The sequence below is a fragment of the Falco naumanni genome, chromosome 18, assembly GCF_017639655.2.
Source record: "Falco naumanni isolate bFalNau1 chromosome 18, bFalNau1.pat, whole genome shotgun sequence".
NCBI classification, from domain to species: Eukaryota; Metazoa; Chordata; class Aves; order Falconiformes; family Falconidae; genus Falco; species Falco naumanni.
Window position 1 is genome coordinate 5,758,200 of NC_054071.1, and position 18,420 is coordinate 5,776,619.

General features: G+C 53.3%; 4 pseudogenes; 2 read left to right on the forward strand and 2 right to left on the reverse strand.

Moving 5' to 3' along the window:
- Positions 1-7,424: 7,424 nt before the first annotated feature.
- On the reverse strand, positions 7,425-8,329 carry LOC121099139 (annotated as a pseudogene).
- Positions 8,330-10,104: 1,775 nt separating this feature from the next.
- LOC121099140 lies at positions 10,105-11,030 on the forward strand (annotated as a pseudogene).
- A 2,540-nt stretch (positions 11,031-13,570) lies between these two features.
- Positions 13,571-13,877, reverse strand: LOC121098971 (annotated as a pseudogene).
- A 325-nt stretch (positions 13,878-14,202) lies between these two features.
- Positions 14,203-17,126, forward strand: LOC121099143 (annotated as a pseudogene).
- Positions 17,127-18,420: the final 1,294 nt, after the last annotated feature.

Below are 18,420 nucleotides of genomic sequence, written 5' to 3' on the forward strand. Positions count from 1 at the left end.
CATGTGCCCCTCAGGACTATGCCCTCATCACCCTTTGTGCAGCAGCATCCACAGAGGGAAGGACCATGCAGATGCAACTAACAACTGTGCTTGCTGTGGGTTGATGTTGTCTGGCTGCCAGGTGATGGGGATTCAGTTGTAATTTGAGTTAAGATGGACAATAAATATTGCAATACACCCATATCAATTGGTTGCCAATAGCTCACCTCTCAGTGTCTGTTATGGGTCACAGGTTCTCCCGCTTGTCTCAGCTACATTGGACACCAGCTGTTGTAGTCGTAGTCCAACTCAGCCTCACAGCAGGTACCAATTGTTGCAGCACAAACTAGCTGGCTGCAACAAGGCTTTGCCACCAGATTCTACCATCCATGCTGTTTCTCCTTCCTCCAGAAGCCAGACCACACCACTCCTCCTCCAACCAGCCTCTCTCCCACACGCCTCAGGGCTATTTAACCACTTAGCAGGATGAGCTACAGCTGCACATCGTCCATGACAATAACCCACTGCCTTGAGGCAAGGCCACAGCTGCGTATTATCAATGATAAACAACCCACTGCCTTCATTCCTCTACAGAGGATGTGACAACGTTCACCCTCCCATTTTACCCACCAAAACTGCATGTCCTGTGCAGGTTCATTGACTTTGCTTCATTTCATGGCCAATCCACCTTTCAGAAGAGTCAGAATTATTCTTTTGCCCTTCTCAAACACTTCTGCTTTCTTGACCCACATGATGGGGTAACTAAACAGCAACTTAAACTGACAGCCTTCTTGCATGGCCCCTTAGCAGTTGTCTTCCCTCTCAGTTCACGTGCATACACAGGATTCCAGTTTAAAAGTGGGCTCACCATCCTGCAGGAGCGGTCTGCAAACTAGGACCATGCATGGCAATCAGTTAGCTGAGGGGAATGTGCTCGAGCTTGTAGGTCACGAACCCTGGGAGGACGAGGAGTGTGAATAGACACAACAATTAACATGATGAGGCATGTTTACAGAGCACAGGGGAGTGGGAGACGGATGGCGCCAAGGAAAGATAACACCTTGCAGTTAATTGATGGCAGTTAACCACCAATCAGGGATTGCCTAGTATGCAAGGCTTAGCTTCAAGAACCAATCTGTTTAAAACGCGCAGCTTCTGAAAGTCTATAAAACCTCGTGCTTCTGTACAATAAATTGACATTTGCTTGCATCAAGCTGCGTCCCGTCTCTTCATTCGCCGCAAATTGGTGACCCCGACGTGATGCGTTTAAGGATCTAACGTGAAGGGCTCTCGAATCGCCTATCTGAGCGACATGCAGCGAATCCCACAGAACTTTGAATGATCTGCTGAAAGGAAGCAGGAGCCGGCAGAAATCCCTCCGGAGTTGAGAGGTGAGCTGTGGGAAATCCGTAACGGGGAATCAGGCTTCGTCCCCAGAAAGAGACGTATATGGACTCATGAAGGGTCTTCTAGTCAGATCAGGGAGTCCGTGCCTCAGTTTCCTCAAATGGTGACCCCTATGGTGGTGTTCCGAAGCCTTGGAAGAATAAGGACGGAAAAAAGACAGCTCGTGGAAGAGGGCTGCGTTCCGGAGGAGACGGCTTGGCTGAACTTGCTGTCTGGACTAGGCGGACAACCTAAACCCCGAGGATAACACCTGTACTCATCGAGACAGGTGAGCAGCCAAGAAACTTTAGAGACTTTGAAAGAATGAAAGTGTGCACATACAGCAGCCAATTGTATGATGCTGCCGCGGAGGGGAACTCCGTGTCGGGAATGCATTTAGCATCTTGGTGGCAAATTCTGACTACTCTTTGCCAAGTGTGGACTAATTCTACTAACGGTGCTAAACCAGAGGAAGCTGTAAATTCCACCGACAGCACGACTCTTCTCAAGACACCGTCAGCGATGGAGATTCTGTCCACACCTCCTCTGCCCCCAAAGCTTCTGTCACTGATTGCAGCGACCCTCACAGCACAGGACCAAGCACGGGAACAGGACAACTCGGACAATGATTTTATTGACACTGATAAACCTTTTGATCCAGGTCCTATAGATCTGGAAAAGGAGCTAGACCTTTCCCCCACCCCCTTGTCTCTCCTGATGCATTGATTGTATTTCTGGGGAGGGTGAAAGGGGGTCTGAGGGATTGGTGGCAGGAATGCAAGTGGGAAACACTTCAGTGATGGGTTTTGGGAGTCGCTATGGCATGGTCAGTATTTTGTCAGACAAATCAACCTGCAGAGTGGCAGCCTGTGCAATACGAGGCTGTTAAAGGGTTAAGCAAAGCAGTGCGGGAAGGGAGGATTCATAATACATTTGCTGTGTCCCTTCTTGAAGTGATGGCAGAGCCTTATACGCTCACACTGCATGATTGGAAGTCATTGCTTTGTATGGTACTAACTGATACAGTATATGATGTGGTTATCTGATTTTTGTGAGCTATGTGTAGTGGCCTTGATTGAAAACCTTAATCGGGGAATTGCTGTTAACTATGAGCAGTTGGCTGGAGAAAATTAACTGTGCCGATTCTGTGACTCAGGCAAGGTATCCCAGGGACAACTGTTTGCAAATGAATGAGATGGCTATTAAGGCAGTCAGGATGCGGGAGTCTTGCCACAGTCTTGCAGGGTCCTAGAGAGTCACTAACTTTAATACTAACTTGATTGATTGGCTTCAGAATATTTTGCAACAAGTCGAACATCAGGAAGCTCAAGGGATGCTTTTAAAACAACTAGCTGTGATAATGTCAATGAAAATTGTAAACGGGCAGCTTTCACAATCGCAACCCCAACATGTGTCAAATGATTGTAACGCAGAACTCACAGCAGACTGTAATTCTCAGGCTGAGTTCTGGAATGCAGCATAACAGATTTTTGCTTCTCTAATCTCTTCTGTAAGAATAGTACACGCTCTTAACTTGCTTAGTAAATTAGGCTGCTGGCTTGCTAAACAAAGTAATACTACAAATAATATTTTTTTTTCTGGCTTATTAACAGATGTTGATTCTGTCCATCATATGTTGCTACAGAACCAAGTTGGTATTGATTTTTATTATTAGCACAGGGACACAAGTGTGAAGACTTTGATAGGATGTGTTATGTGAATCTGAGTGACCACTGTGAATTAATTTACAAAAGTATACAAAACTCAAAAGCCTTAAAACAAAGATCTGCAACAGAGCCAGGGGCGGGATGCCTTTGGTCTCTTCTCACGGCTGGGAAACTTTGGGCCATGACTCAAAAGTATTACAGGATTTATTATAATTATCTTTAACCACCTTAGTGACGTTTGCCTTAGGTCTCCCATGTTTTTTTTTTCTGTATCCAGTGTTTAGTTGATTGTAACATAAAGCAGGTCATGGTCACCCAGCTACATACACCCTTTGCCTCCTTGCAACTAACAAGCAAAAAAGGGGAGGATAGAGAATGTCTGAGGAGATATACAGGAGAGGAAACTGGAGAATATTTGACCTAACAAGAGATGAGAGAACAGCTAGGTATTGTGAAGGAGAATAGGAAAGATAAACATGGTTATCTAGTGTTTAATGGGTGTCTGCACGCTTGTAGAGATATATAGCTATGTAACTGCATGAATGATTTCTGCCCTGAGCCTGGTGGAGCATACAGCTGCGGTTTGCGTCCGGGCTCAGAGATGTAAATAGGGGCTTCTCTGTTATGGTAAAAGTGTTTCTCTTTGCATAAAAAAGAGAGGGAATGAAGGGAATGACCCCAGAGGTATGTTCAGAGAAGGCATGCTAAGTTTTGAACTTTTTGACTGAACCAGTTCTTGTTTGGTGTGCCTTTCCACCTATGTATAATGTTAATCCAAAAGAAGATGATATTGTTTACACTTTGAGTGTCGATAATTGTCTTTTTGTAGATGCTAATGTAGTAGGAGGCTATGATGGGAACGTATTGCAGTGGTTCTTCTCTTATCCGGAGTAACAGCAGGGAAAGCATTAGAGTTAAATCACCTTGTTTGGTAGGCAGTTAAGAATGCGAGTCAAAATTGCCACTGCTTTTTGTTGTTGGTTCAAGGATATGGCTGTGAGGATTTTGATGGTATGCGCTGCGTGGATTTTAGGCGCCCCATTGCAGCAACATGTTATCAAAATCTGAGAAAATTTCAGCCTTTTTGGCATTCATTCAATCAATTGGCAGTATTGTTTGTTTGCTATTACCTTGGTTGCTGTCATGTTTGCAAGGGCCCTGCAGAACATGGCAAACCTGGTACTAGCTGTGCAAAAACAAAAAAGGGAAAATTGTAAAATTGTACGGAACAGAGACAGTGGGTTATTTTGACACTGACAATATGTCTTAGTTGCTTTTTTATTTGTTCTATTACTTATACCTTGTTTTTACTCGTTCGGTTTCAAAGGTTCTTTTTGTGCAACAGGAAGGGGGAGATGCAGGAGCGGTCTGCAAACTAGGACCATGCATGGCAATCAGTTAGCTGAGGGGAATGTGCTCGAGCTTGTAGGTCACGAACCCTGGGAGGACGAGGAGTGTGAATAGACACAACAATTAACATGATGAGGCATGTTTACAGAGCACAGGGGAGTGGGAGACGGATGGCGCCAAGGAAAGATAACACCTTGCAGTTAATTGATGGCAGTTAACCACCAATCAGGGATTGCCTAGTATGCAAGGCTTAGCTTCAAGAACCAATCTGTTTAAAACGCGCAGCTTCTGAAAGTCTATAAAACCTCGTGCTTCTGTACAATAAATTGACATTTGCTTGCATCAAGCTGCGTCCCGTCTCTTCATTCGCCGCACCATCCCCCTTCCCCTGGTCACACAGGAAGAATCAGAAAGGGACATGGAGCGTGGTCCTGGTCTTCCTTTCCCCCTGACCACAGCAGGAGCGGATTGGCTCTGTGGGGCACTCTTCACAGCTGAGGTGTTGGTCTGTGAAGACACGGAGGGAGAGAGATTTTCTTCAAAATTTCAGACAGGAAGATGCTCTCTCCACAGTTAATGTATCTAAACCTGGGCAATATGTTGCTGCCAAGCTGTTAAAGTATGACACAGGTGCATTTTGGACAACCATATATACAGAGCATTATCTAGACCTTCGGAGACCTTGTTGTCATTGAGATCATGGTAGATGACTTCCAGCACCACTAATTCTCTCAGGTACTTGATGCTTTCCTAAGTGGTAGTCCACCTTCCTTGCTAAACCACAAAATCTTCCATGAACAGATATCTTGCTCTCACACTTGACAGGAGACACCTCCCAAGACTGTATTTCATTGCCTCTTTTCCAATTCCACAATCAGCTCCCCAGTCCCTAGCGAGGGATCTCAGCTGTTGGGCTTCCTTACCTTCCAGTTCCTGACCATTGACCCCACTCTCCCAGCACTGGAGTTGCCAGGCAGTAATCTGCTTACCTGTCTGGTGCCTGTACTCTTTCCACCAGAACTCCCCAGGTTCTCTCAAGGTCAGGGACTGGGTACTTCGTCTCTTGAGTGATTTCTCTCACTTCTTCCTCCCATTTCTTTGCTGAAGTACCTGCTTACCCATCAGACTCTTCCTCCTCCTCACTCCCTTACTAATCAATGACATAGACCCATTGACCTCATTGTCTGCTATTTCTTTTTCACTACTGCAGCAATTACTGTAGGTGGTGTTTGGTTCCTTGTCTCAACCATGGTGTTCTCAGATGGGGTTTAAGTCTCTGCCTCAACTGCCATGTTCTTAATTGTAGTTTGGATGCCTGGCTCAATCATGGCATTCTTGGAGGTAGTTTGGGTCCTTGTCTTAACCACTATCCTCTGATAGCACTGAATCATGGCTTGACAGACTCACTGCAAGCCCCAGTACCACGCTAAAAGCAGCTGGTTTTCAAGCAGTTGTCACCCAGGGAACAATCACCTCAGGGCATGTTTCACTGTTGCTGCACCCAAAAGTTGCCTCCTCTTACACCAGCCTGACATCAGATTCTGCAAACCCCACATTAAGCCAACAGTGTTAATTAGGTAACATTAAATACCTCACATTAGGGTGAATAAGGACCTCAGGAGCCTGCACAACGAAACAACTCACAGCAGTCCTAGACTGGGAGAGGGTGTATTTCCTCACCCTCTCCAGTAGATAGCTCCCCCAGCACAGTAAGGGCATCAGTGCCAGGGCAAAGCCATAGTCTTTGGTTCTGTGAATGTATTCCCAGCCTTAGCAAAATAAAGAGATAAAGTGTGCAGCAAGTGCACTCTTAAACTCACACAAAAGCATGCCAGTTAGTAACTACTACAGCTATACCATGCTCAATTCGAAACTGCTGATGTCCCGAGTCCCATGGTGAACACCAAAAAGATTGTGGTGAGTTGACCTTGTCTGGCTGCCAGGTGCCCACCAAGGCGCTCTATCACTGCCCTTCCTCAGAGAGAAAGGGGGGAGAAAATAAGATTAAAACCAGATGGGTCGAGATAAAGGTAGTTGAATGAAGTAAAGCAGGGAAAATGTGTGGAAATGAAGCAAAGCAAAAGGACTTATTCTCTACTTGCCATCAGCAGGCAATGTCCAGCCACTCCTGCGAAGCAGAGCACAATGCACTAAGCAGTTGTTTCAGAAGAGAAACTCCTTAATAATGAATGTCCCCTGATGCTCACTGTTCTTTCTCTTAGAATGTATTGCTGACCATGATGTCATATTGTATGGACTATCCCTTTGGTCAGTCTGAGTCAGCTGTCCTGCCTGTGTCCCCTCCCAGTCCCTTGTCCACACCCAGCCTACTTGCTATTTGGGGAATGGGTTGGATTGAAAAGGTTGCTGCTTAGCAAACACTGTCCAGCAAAACCCAAACGATGTATGTGTTCTCAAGACCATTCTACCTAAAACTACAAAGAACCAGGTAACTGGTTCTTAATAAAACAACTTCAGTCAATCCCAGGAAGACCCTCTACGATGCTTCTAGTAATCACTTCACATTTATTTCCAACAGACCCCTCACAGAACCATCCTGAATGTGCTGGGAGATCATCTGCCTGAGAAAGATGACACAGAGACATGGGCTGGGATGCAGCAAAACTTTAATGAGTCAAAAGAGGGAAATAAGGTCACCCTGAGTGAAGGTCCCAGTGCAGGGAGCACCAGGGGCAGAAAGGAGTCTGCAGCCCTCAGCTAGGCAGAGATGCTGCCAGCTGTCCATCTGCCTGCCCACAGAGGGAGCGGGGCCAGCTGGCCACCCCCAGGCTGCCTTTCTGGTACTCGCAGCTGAGGAGACCACAAGAGCACAAGGACACAGGAGGCAAAAGAGTGAGTGGAAGCAGGGAAAGGCAGACGTGGGCTGTGCTTTCTAAGAGCCCAGGCTGGCCTTGTCCTTTTGCAAGGGGTGCTGAGGTTGCTCAGCCCCTCTGGAAGCAACAAGCCGATGCTCCGTCCCCAGTGCGGTACCATCGTGTGGGTCCCTGGGTGCCTTCTAACCCAGGGCCATGGCCAGCAGCTTTAGCAGGGGAAGCACCTCCTGCCGCAAATGCCGCTGCCCAAGCCAGAGAGGCTGAAGCCCCCGGAGTTGATGGGCACTCCCTCAGAGCTGAGGATGCTGCCAACGGCAGCGGAGGTGGAGGAGCCCACGGCGGTGTTCTGCGGGAAGGAGCTGAGGATGGGGCCGGGCAGGGTCACCACCACGGCGGAGGGCTGGATGAAGACATTGGAGTCCTGGCACTGCCTGACACAGGGCTCGTTGCAGCTGTTGGCCAGCGGGGTCGGGCCGCAGGGCCGGCAGGGCATGCACGGGCTGTAGCAGGACATGCTTCAAGGCTGGAGGTGCACCTGGGAGAGAGAAGCAGGGCATGGGGGCTGGGTGAGGAGCAGCCTGTCATACCACAACGAGGGAGCCAAGGCACGAGCTGGAGACGAGAGCTGGAGGCTGTGTAGGGAGGCACAGGGGCTGCTTCTTCCCTATGGCCCAAAAGTGCCCTGCCGTGAGGGACCAAGCCCAGGCACCTTCCCACTTAGCCCATAGCTCAGGAGACACCTCAACCAAGACCCAGCCGCTCCCCATGCCACAACTTCAGCCCCATTCCTTGTCTCATGAAAGCTGCTCCAGGACCCATGGTAGGAGAAACTGGCAGCTATGTGCCCAGAAATCCCGGAGGAGGAGGAGGAGGAGGAGGAGGAGGAGGAGGAGGAGGAGAAAGGTCTTCAGACTCACCTTGTTCACAAGGAGACGGAGGCGAGAGAAGTGGATGAGAGAGTGAGGAGAAGGGCCTGCTTTTATACTGCCTCTGCACCGCCCCAGGCGCACAGTCACTGCACGCGGGCAGTAATTTTCCAGCAGGCTCACCTCCAAAGCAAAATGTCCTACCTAATGGCACATGTTGTGTTTTGGTTTCCGTCAGTGCTGCCATTTCATTTCCTCGTTTCTGACATGCTTGCTCTGCCGTGCAAGTGCCTTTCATGTGCTGGGATGAGACGCCCGGGGGTATCCTGGGCAGGACTGTGTCAGCGTGGGCAGAGGATGGCTCCTCAGTGGTGGAGGAGTCCCGCGCAGGCAGGGGATGTTGGCTTGGGGCAGTGAAGTGCGAGTGTTTGCAGCTCCCTTGGCAGGAGGAGGCCCAGCTGTGCTCCACGCCGCACGTGTCAGCAAGCACCCGCAGACTCCTCGTTTTAAGGACGTGCCGTGTGCTTCTCTCTCTTCCCTCTGCCTCCGCTCGCTCCCACGGTCACTAGCCATGGCGTCTCCAGGCAGCCGGGCTGTGCCAATGGTTTCAGCCGTGTTCCTCTTGATGCCCTTTGCTCTGGGGAGAACACTTGCCAAGCTGCCCGAGCACGCAGGGCTGGTCTTCGGAAAGCCAAAGCCCACCTGGTGTTCAATCAGGCAAGGCACGTGGAGGGCAATGAGGAGATCTTCTTCCACGCAGGTCAGCAGCAAGGCTTGGCCAAAGTCAGCTGCAGCGCTGAATGGGGCAGCTTCACCGGGCACAGGGGTTACAGGCAAGGCGGAGGTGCTGCGGGGGTTCGTGGCCTTGGTCTTGACTGGCAAGAGCTGCTGTCGAGGGACCGGGCCTCTGCCATTCCTTGGCAAGTCTGGGGCAGGGAGAGTCTTACCCACAGTCGAGGAGGATCAGGTGTGGGGACATTTAAACCGATGGGAGAGACACGAGCGCATGCCACCAGATGCCTGCATACCCCGCGGAGGGAGAGGAGGGGTTGCAGAAAACGTGTCCCCACCGGCTGGGGCTCCTCCCTGGCCGTCAGGCGATACACCTTCTCTTGGCATTAGTGCTTCATCATGTCGTCTTTCCCAGGCCCCAAAGGCCTCCTCACCTTGGAGCACACCCCGGCACCACTGGAGAGGCGAGTGAACTTCCCCCAGCTCTCCCAGGGGTGACGGCTGGCAGGACCCTGCCGTGCCACGTGCGTGGGGATGCTCAAGGAGGGGGTGGGCTCAGAAGGCACGAAACCAGCTCTCAGACTACATCGAGGAGGTGATGCTCTTCCCTGCCCTGCAGACATGGAGGCAGCTGGGACGCGTCCCAGGAGGGCAAGGCGATGCCTGCAGTAGGCAGGCTTCCTGGGATAGACTCTCCCTACCCACGGCGAGTCACACTCTAATTTTGGGTTGGCGTGTGTCAGCCCTTTGGCACGAGGCCAAGCCAGGAGCGCGGGCTGTCTGCAGGCCCGTGTCCCACCAGGGCTGAGGGCACTGCTTGCGCACCCCCAGAGGCTGCCACGACAGGGGTTGTCTTTGCCAAGGAAAGCAGCAAATGTCTTCCAGAAGGGGAAGTTTTCCCTGGGCGGAGCCATTTGAAACCGGCCGCGCAGCCCACCTGCCGACAGAGGCAATGATCAGCGACTGCTGGCGCGAGCAGAGGGGCAGGGAGGGACAGTCCTGCCCAGGGAGAAGGACGCGGCCTGTCCTCATTTGGAGAAGCTTTGGGCACTCAGGGGAGGACGGCATTGGTGGGAAGGCATGTGCACCTTCCTGCACAGGGTTTTGAAAACAACCTCACTGTATCGCCTGAGAATGATGTCCTCCATCTGCACAGAGCCCTCCAGTGCTCAGGGGCATGTCTTCTGGCCATGTTGACATGGTCCTGCTCAGGAAATCCTTGGGCTCCTCATCCCAATCTTCAAAAGAGCCTCCGTGCCCTAGTGGCCATGTCAGAAACGAGGAAATGAAATGGCAGCACTGACGGAAACCAAAACACAACATGTGCCATTAGGTAGGACATTTTGCTTTGGAGGTGAGCCTGCTGGAAAATTACTGCCCGCGTGCAGTGACTGTGCGCCTGGGGCGGTGCAGAGGCAGTATAAAAGCAGGCCCTTCTCCTCACTCTCTCATCCACTTCTCTCGCCTCCGTCTCCTTGTGAACAAGGTGAGTCTGAAGACCTTTCTCCTCCTCCTCCTCCTCCTCCTCCTCCTCCTCCTCCTCCTCCTCCTCCTCCTCCTCCTCCTCCGGGATTTCTGTGCACATAGCTGCCGGTTTCTCCTACCATGGGTCCTGGAGCAGCTTTCATGAGACAGGGAATGGGGCTGAAGCTGTGGCATGGGGAGCGGCTGGGTCTTGGTTGAGGTGTCTCCTGAGCTATGGGCTAGGTGGGAAGGTGCCTGGGCTTGGTCCCTCACGGCAGGGCACTTTTGGGCCATAGGGAAGAAGCAGCCCCTGTGCCTCCCTACACAGCCTCCAGCTCTCGTCTCCAGCTCGTGCCTTGGCTCCCTCGTTGTGGTATGACGGGCTGCTCCTCACCCAGCCCCCATGCCCTGCTTCTCTCTCCCAGGTGCACCTCCAGCCTTGAAGCATGTCCTGCTACAGCCCGTGCATGCCCTGCCGGCCCTGCGGCCCGACCCCGCTGGCCAACAGCTGCAACGAGCCCTGTGTCAGGCAGTGCCAGGACTCCAATGTCTTCATCCAGCCCTCCGCCGTGGTGGTGACCCTGCCCGGCCCCATCCTCAGCTCCTTCCCGCAGAACACCGCCGTGGGCTCCTCCACCTCCGCTGCCGTTGGCAGCATCCTCAGCTCTGAGGGAGTGCCCATCAACTCCGGGGGCTTCAGCCTCTCTGGCTTGGGCAGCGGCATTTGCGGCAGGAGGTGCTTCCCCTGCTAAAGCTGCTTCTGGCACTGAGGCCTCCGCTCACATCACCCTCCTTTCCCTCTTTTGACTCATTAAAGTTCTGCTGCATCCCAGCCCACGCCTTCGTGTCATCCTTTGCCCTGCAGATGCTCTCCCAAGATGCCCAGTGAAAGAGACGCATGTTGCTCAGGGCTGGGGCTGGGAGGGGGTTATGGGGGATGCTTTTGCAGTGCTTGTCAACGCTGGCTGGCATTGAGTATGCTTAGTCATGCCTTGGCTGACCTGCTGGTCTCTAAATTTTTCTGCCTGTTTGCGTTGGGATAGGATTAGCCAATGGAGTTCAGTGACTGCTATCCACTTTGTTGTGCACACCTTTTTGTTTTGCTTGCTAAGCTCAAGTCCGTGATGCAAGTAGTCAGGAAGGAACATGCTATTGAGAAGACACGGGTTCAAACTTCCCAGGGCACACCAGGAGAAGCCATCCTATCCACAGTGTTCTCAAACTGAGCGACACAGTGCAGTAGTTTGCCTTATCATAGAACCATATTATCATGGGATGGTTTGGGGTTGGAAGAGACCTTTAAAGATCACCTAGACCAACGCTCCTGCCATGGCCAGGGATATCTGTCACTACGTCACGTCACGCAAAGCTCCGTTGAACCAGACCTTGAACGCTTCCAACAATGGGTCATGCCGTCATTCTCCGGGCAGCCTTTTCCAGTGTCTCACCATCTCATCGTAACATATTTCTGCCTTATGTCCAACTTAAGTCTACCCTGTTCCAGTTTGAAACTGTTGCGCCTTGTCCTGTCACCCCAGGCTTTGATTAAATGTCCTCTCCGGCTTTCTTCTAAGTCCCCTTTATATATCGAAAGGCTGCAACAAGGGCTCCCCGGAGCCTTCTCTCCTCCAGGCTGAAAACCACAAACTCCCTCAGCCCTTCATCCCAGGAGACCTATTGCAGGCCTCTGATGCCTTTTGTAGCCCTTCTCTGGGGCTGCGCTAACAGGTCCATGGCTTTTTTTATACTGGGAACGCCAGGCTGGACGCACTACTCACATTGCTGGCTCGTCTCCAGTTTTTTCAGCCACCATTGTCCATAAGCCCTTCTCCACAGGGCTGCTCTCAACCGTTTCTCCTCCACTCTGTATCGACGTTGAGGACTGCCCCAACGCAGGTGCAGCGCCTTGCACTTGGCCTTGTGGGAGCTGCTTTTGAGGTAACACCATCAAAGCAGGTGCAACTCCCAGCACTCTTCCCAGACACCGAGGACTGCCATCAACAGCCTGGGCTATATGAGCAGGAGCACAGCCAGGGGATCGATGGGAGCGACGGTCCTGCTCTGCTCGGCACTCATCTGACAGCATGTAGAACACTGCGTCCCATTTTGGGCTCTAACGCAAGAAAGATTTTGACCAAGTGGTGTGAGTTGAGCGGAGGGTGGCCAGGACGGTGAGCGGGCTGGAGCACTTGGTAAGGGAGCAAAGGCTGGCGGCATGGGGCTCGCTGAGCGTGGAGAAGAGAATGCTTTGGTGGGAGGCCTACAACCACGCCTGGAGTAGCTGTGGTCACTGAAGAGCATTGAGTCATTCTCTCCAGCCCCAGATAGGAAGAGAAATATAGGAAGAAAAGGGTCAGCCACCCGAGGCGTGACTAAGTATACTCAAAGCAAGCCTCTGTCACTGCACAGCCACCCCCAACAACCCCCTCCCAGCCCCAGCCCTGAGCAACATGCGTCTCTTTCACGGGGCATCTTAGGAGAGCATCTGCAGGGCAAAGGATGACACGAAGGCATGGGCAGGGATGCAGCAGAACTTTAACGAGTTGAAAGGACCAGCAATGGGGAAAAGCGACTCAGCTAGGTAGCCGAGGAGACAGGCAGTGTGAAGGAGCTCTCCTGAATGCTTTTTGGAAGGAAAAAAAAGATTGCAAAAAGCATCACTGAAGCATCTACAAGACCACAAGGCCGGTGGACCACAGCTGATGTATTCCCAAATCTATTGACAATGTATTCCCAAAGATGCCGTGGCAGTATATTCTCTACTGTTCTCATGCTTTTGTTTTCCACCTGGACTTCTCATCACCCAGCAACTCTGAATCTCAATGCTGTGGGTAGGACAGGTTCTCCTAGGCTCTCCTGGGAAGGTCTTGCCACTGCCTTGTCAATGACATATTGATCTCTCGTCCTCCTGACTACTTGCTTCACAACGTTGAGATGACCAAGGAAAAAGAAATGTAGACGGCAACGCGCAAGTAATACATGAACTACCTTGGGTCACTCTATCCCAGTAGAATCCATGTAGGCAGAGAAGTTTAGAAACCAGAGGGTACACCCAATTCACCACTAAGCACACTCAATGCAAACCTGTGCTGACAACGGCTGCACAGCCATCCCCAACAACTCCTTCCCAGAACCAGCCCTGCGCAACAGCTGTCTCGCTGGGCATGTTGGGAGAGTGTGTGCTGAGAAAAGGATGACATGAAGGCGCGGGCTGGGATGCAGCAGAACTTTAATGAGTCAAAAGAGGGAAAGGAGGGGGATGTGAGCGGAGACCTCTATGCCAGGAGCAGCTTTAGCAGGGGAAGCTCCTCCTGCCGCAAATGCCGCTGCCCAAGCCAGAGAGGCTGAAGCCCCCGGAGTTGATGGGCACTCCCTCAGAGCTGAGGATGCTGCCAACGGCAGCGGAGGTGGAGGAGCCCACGGCGGTGTTCTGCGGGAAGGAGCTGAGGATGGGGCCGGGCAGGGTCACCACCACAGCAGGGGGCTCGATGACAATGTTGGAGTCCTGGCACTGCCTGACACAGGACTCGTTGCAGCTGTTGGCCAGCGGGGGTCGGGCCGCAGGGCCGGCAGGGCATGCACGGGCTGTAGCAGGACATGCTTCAAGGCTGGAGGTGCACCTGGGAGAGAGAAGCAGGGCATGGGGGCTGGGTGAGGAGCAGCCCGTCATACCACAACGAGGGAGCCAAGGCACGAGCTGGAGACGAGAGCTGGAGGCTGTGTAGGGAGGCACAGGGGCTGCTTCTTCCCTATGGCCCAAAAGTGCCCTGCCGTGAGGGACCAAGCCCAGGCACCTTCCCACCTAGCCCATAGCTCAGGAGACACCTCAACCAAGACCCAGCCGCTCCCCATGCCACAGCTTCAGCCCCATTCCCTGTCTCATGAAAGCTGCTCCAGGACCCATGGTAGGAGAAACCGGCAGCTATGTGCCCAGAAATCCCAGGGGAGGAGGAGGAGGAGGAGGAGGAGAAAGGTCTTCAGACTCACCTTGTTCACAAGGAGACGGAGGCGAGAGAAGTGGATGAGAGAGTGAGGAGAAGGGCCTGCTTTTATACTGCCTCTGCACCGCCCCAGGCGCACAGTCACTGCACGCGGGCAGTAATTTTCCAGCAGGCTCACCTCCAAAGCAAAATGTCCTACCTAATGGCACATGTTGTGTTTTGGTTTCCGTCAGTGCTGCCATTTCATTTCCTCGTTTCTGACATGCTTGCTCTGCCGTGCAAGTGCCTTTCATGTGCTGGGATGAGACGCCCAGGGGTATCCTGGGCAGGACTGTGTCAGCGTGGGCAGAGGATGGCTCCTCAGTGGTGGAGGAGTCCCGCGCAGGCAGGGGATGTTGGCTTGGGGCAGTGAAGTGCGAGTGTTTGCAGCTCCCTTGGCAGGAGGAGGCCCAGCTGTGCTCCACGCCGCACGTGTCAGCAAGCACCCGCAGACTCCTCGTTTTAAGGACGTGCCGTGTGCTTCTCTCTCTTCCCTCTGCCTCCGCTCGCTCCCACGGTCACTAGCCATGGCGTCTCCAGGCAGCCGGGCTGTGCCAATGGTTTCAGCCGTGTTCCTCTTGATGCCCTTTGCTCTGGGGAGAACACTTGCCAAGCTGCCCGAGTACGCAGGGCTGGTCTTCGGAAAGCCAAAGCCCACCTGGTGTTCAATCAGGCAAGGCACGTGGAGGGCAATGAGGAGATCTTCTTCCACGCAGGTCAGCAGCAAGGCTTGGCCAAAGTCAGCTGCAGCGCTGAATGGGGCAGCTTCACCGGGCACAGGGGTTACAGGCAAGGCGGAGGTGCTGCGGGGGTTCGTGGCCTTGGTCTTGACTGGCAAGAGCTGCTGTCGAGGGACCGGGCCTCTGCCATTCCTTGGCAAGTCTGGGGCAGGGAGAGTCTTACCCACAGTCGAGGAGGATCAGGTGTGGGGACATTTAAACCGATGGGAGAGACACGAGCGCATGCCACCAGATGCCTGCATACCCCGTGGAGGGAGAGGAGGGGTTGCAGAAAACGTGTCCCCACCGGCTGGGGCTCCTCCCTGGCCGTCAGGCGATACACCTTCTCTTGGCATTAGTGCTTCATCATGTCGTCTTTCCCAGGCCCCAAAGGCCTCCTCACCTTGGAGCACACCCCGGCACCACTGGAGAGGCGAGTGAACTTCCCCCAGCTCTCCCAGGGGTGACGGCTGGCAGGACCCTGCCGTGCCACGTGCGTGGGGATGCTCAAGGAGGGGGTGGGCTCAGAAGGCACGAAACCAGCTCTCAGACTACATCGAGGAGGTGATGCTCTTCCCTGCCCTGCAGACATGGAGGCAGCTGGGACGCGTCCCAGGAGGGCAAGGCGATGCCTGCAGTAGGCAGGCTTCCTGGGATAGACTCTCCCTACCCACGGCGAGTCACACTCTAATTTTGGGTTGGCGTGTGTCAGCCCTTTGGCACGAGGCCAAGCCAGGAGCGCGGGCTGTCTGCAGGCCCGTGTCCCACCAGGGCTGAGGGCACTGCTTGCGCACCCCCAGAGGCTGCCACGACAGGGGTTGTCTTTGCCAAGGAAAGCAGCAAATGTCTTCCAGAAGGGGAAGTTTTCCCTGGGCGGAGCCATTTGAAACCGGCCGCGCAGCCCACCTGCCGACAGAGGCAATGATCAGCGACTGCTGGCGCGAGCAGAGGGGCAGGGAGGGACAGTCCTGCCCAGGGAGAAGGACGCGGCCTGTCCTCATTTGGAGAAGCTTTGGGCACTCAGGGGAGGACGGCATTGGTGGGAAGGCATGTGCACCTTCCTGCACAGGGTTTTGAAAACAACCTCACTGTATCGCCTGAGAATGATGTCCTCCATCTGCACAGAGCCCTCCAGTGCTCAGGGGCATGTCTTCTGGCCATGTTGACATGGTCCTGCTCAGGAAATCCTTGGGCTCCTCATCCCAATCTTCAAAAGAGCCTCCGTGCCCTAGTGGCCATGTCAGAAACGAGGAAATGAAATGGCAGCACTGACGGAAACCAAAACACAACATGTGCCATTAGGTAGGACATTTTGCTTTGGAGGTGAGCCTGCTGGAAAATTACTGCCCGCGTGCAGTGACTGTGCGCCTGGGGCGGTGCAGAGGCAGTATAAAAGCAGGCCCTTCTCCTCACTCTCTCATCCACTTCTCTCGCCTCCGTCTCCTTGTGAACAAGGTGAGTCTGAAGACCTTTCTCCTCCTCCTCCTCCTCCTCCTCCCCTGGGATTTCTGGGCACATAGCTGCCGGTTTCTCCTACCATGGGTCCTGGAGCAGCTTTCATGAGACAGGGAATGGGGCTGAAGTTGTGGCATGGGGAGCGGCTGGGTCTTGGTTGAGGTGTCTCCTGAGCTATGGGCTAGGTGGGAAGGTGCCTGGGCTTGGTCCCTCACGGCAGGGCACTTTTGGGCCATAGGGAAGAAGCAGCCCCTGTGCCTCCCTACACAGCCTCCAGCTCTCGTCTCCAGCTCGTGCCTTGGCTCCCTCGTTGTGGTATGACAGGCTGCTCCTCACCCAGCCCCCATGCCCTGCTTCTCTCTCCCAGGTGCACCTCCAGCCTTGAAGCATGTCCTGCTACAGCCCGTGCATGCCCTGCCGGCCCTGCGGCCCGACCCCGCTGGCCAACAGCTGCAACGAGTCCTGTGTCAGGCAGTGCCAGGACTCCAACATTGTCATCGAGCCCCCTGCTGTGGTGGTGACCCTGCCCGGCCCCATCCTCAGCTCCTTCCCGCAGAACACCGCCGTGGGCTCCTCCACCTCCGCTGCCGTTGGCAGCATCCTCAGCTCTGAGGGAGTGCCCATCAACTCCGGGGGCTTCAGCCTCTCTGGCTTGGGCAGCGGCATTTGCGGCAGGAGGAGCTTCCCCTGCTAAAGCTGCTCCTGGCATAGAGGTCTCCGCTCACATCCCCCTCCTTTCCCTCTTTTGACTCATTAAAGTTCTGCTGCATCCCAGCCCGCGCCTTCATGTCATCCTTTTCTCAGCACACATTCTCCCAACATGCCCAGCGAGACAGCTGTTGCTCAGGGCTGGTTCTGGGAAGGAGTTGTTGGGGATGGCTGTGCAGCCGTTGTCAGCACAGGTTTGCATTGAGTGTGCTTAGTGGTGAATTGGGTGTACCCTCTGGTTTCTAAACTTCTCTGCCTACATGGATTCTACTGGGATAGAGTGACCCAAGGTAGTTCATGTATTACTTGCGCGTTGCCGTCTACATTTCTTTTTCCTTGGTCATCTCAACGTTGTGAAGCAAGTAGTCAGGAGGACGAGAGATCAATATGTCATTGACAAGGCAGTGGCAAGACCTTCCCAGGAGAGCCTAGGAGAACCTGTCCTACCCACAGCATTGAGATTCAGTTGCTGGGTGATGAGAAGTCCAGGTGGAAAAGAAAAGCATGAGAACAGTAGCGAATATACTGCCACGGCATCTTTGGGAATACATTGTCAATAGATTTGGCATGCTAGATTGTAGATGCTTCAGTGATGCTTTTTGCAATCTTTTTTTCCTTCCAAAAAGCATTCAGGAGAGCTCCTTCACACTGCCTGTCTCCTCGGCTACCTAGCTGAGTCGCTTTTCCCCATTGCTGGTCCTTTCAACTCGTTAAAGTTCTGCTGCATCCCTGCCCATGCCTTCGTGTCATCCTTTGCCCTGCAGATGCTCTCCTAAGATGCCCCGTGAAAGAGACGCATGTTGCTCAGGGCTGGGGCTGGGAGGGGGTTGTTGGGGGTGGCTGTGCAGTGACAGAGGCTTGCTTTGAGTATACTTAGTCACGCCTCGGGTGGCTGACCCTTTTCTTCCTATATTTCTCTTCCTATCTGGGGCTGGAGAGAATGACTCAATGCTCTTCAGTGACCACAGCTACTCCAGGCGTGGTTGTAGGCCTCCCACCAAAGCATTCTCTTCTCCACGCTCAGCGAGCCCCATGCCGCCAGCCTTTGCTCCCTTACCAAGTGCTCCAGCCCGCTCACCGTCCTGGCCACCCTCCGCTCAACTCACACCACTTGGTCAAAATCTTTCTTGCGTTAGAGCCCAAAATGGGACGCAGTGTTCTACATGCTGTCAGATGAGTGCCGAGCAGAGCAGGGACCGTCGCTCCCATCGATCCCCTGGCTGTGCTCCTGCTCATATAGCCCAGGCTGTTGATGGCAGTCCTCGGTGTCTGGGAAGAGT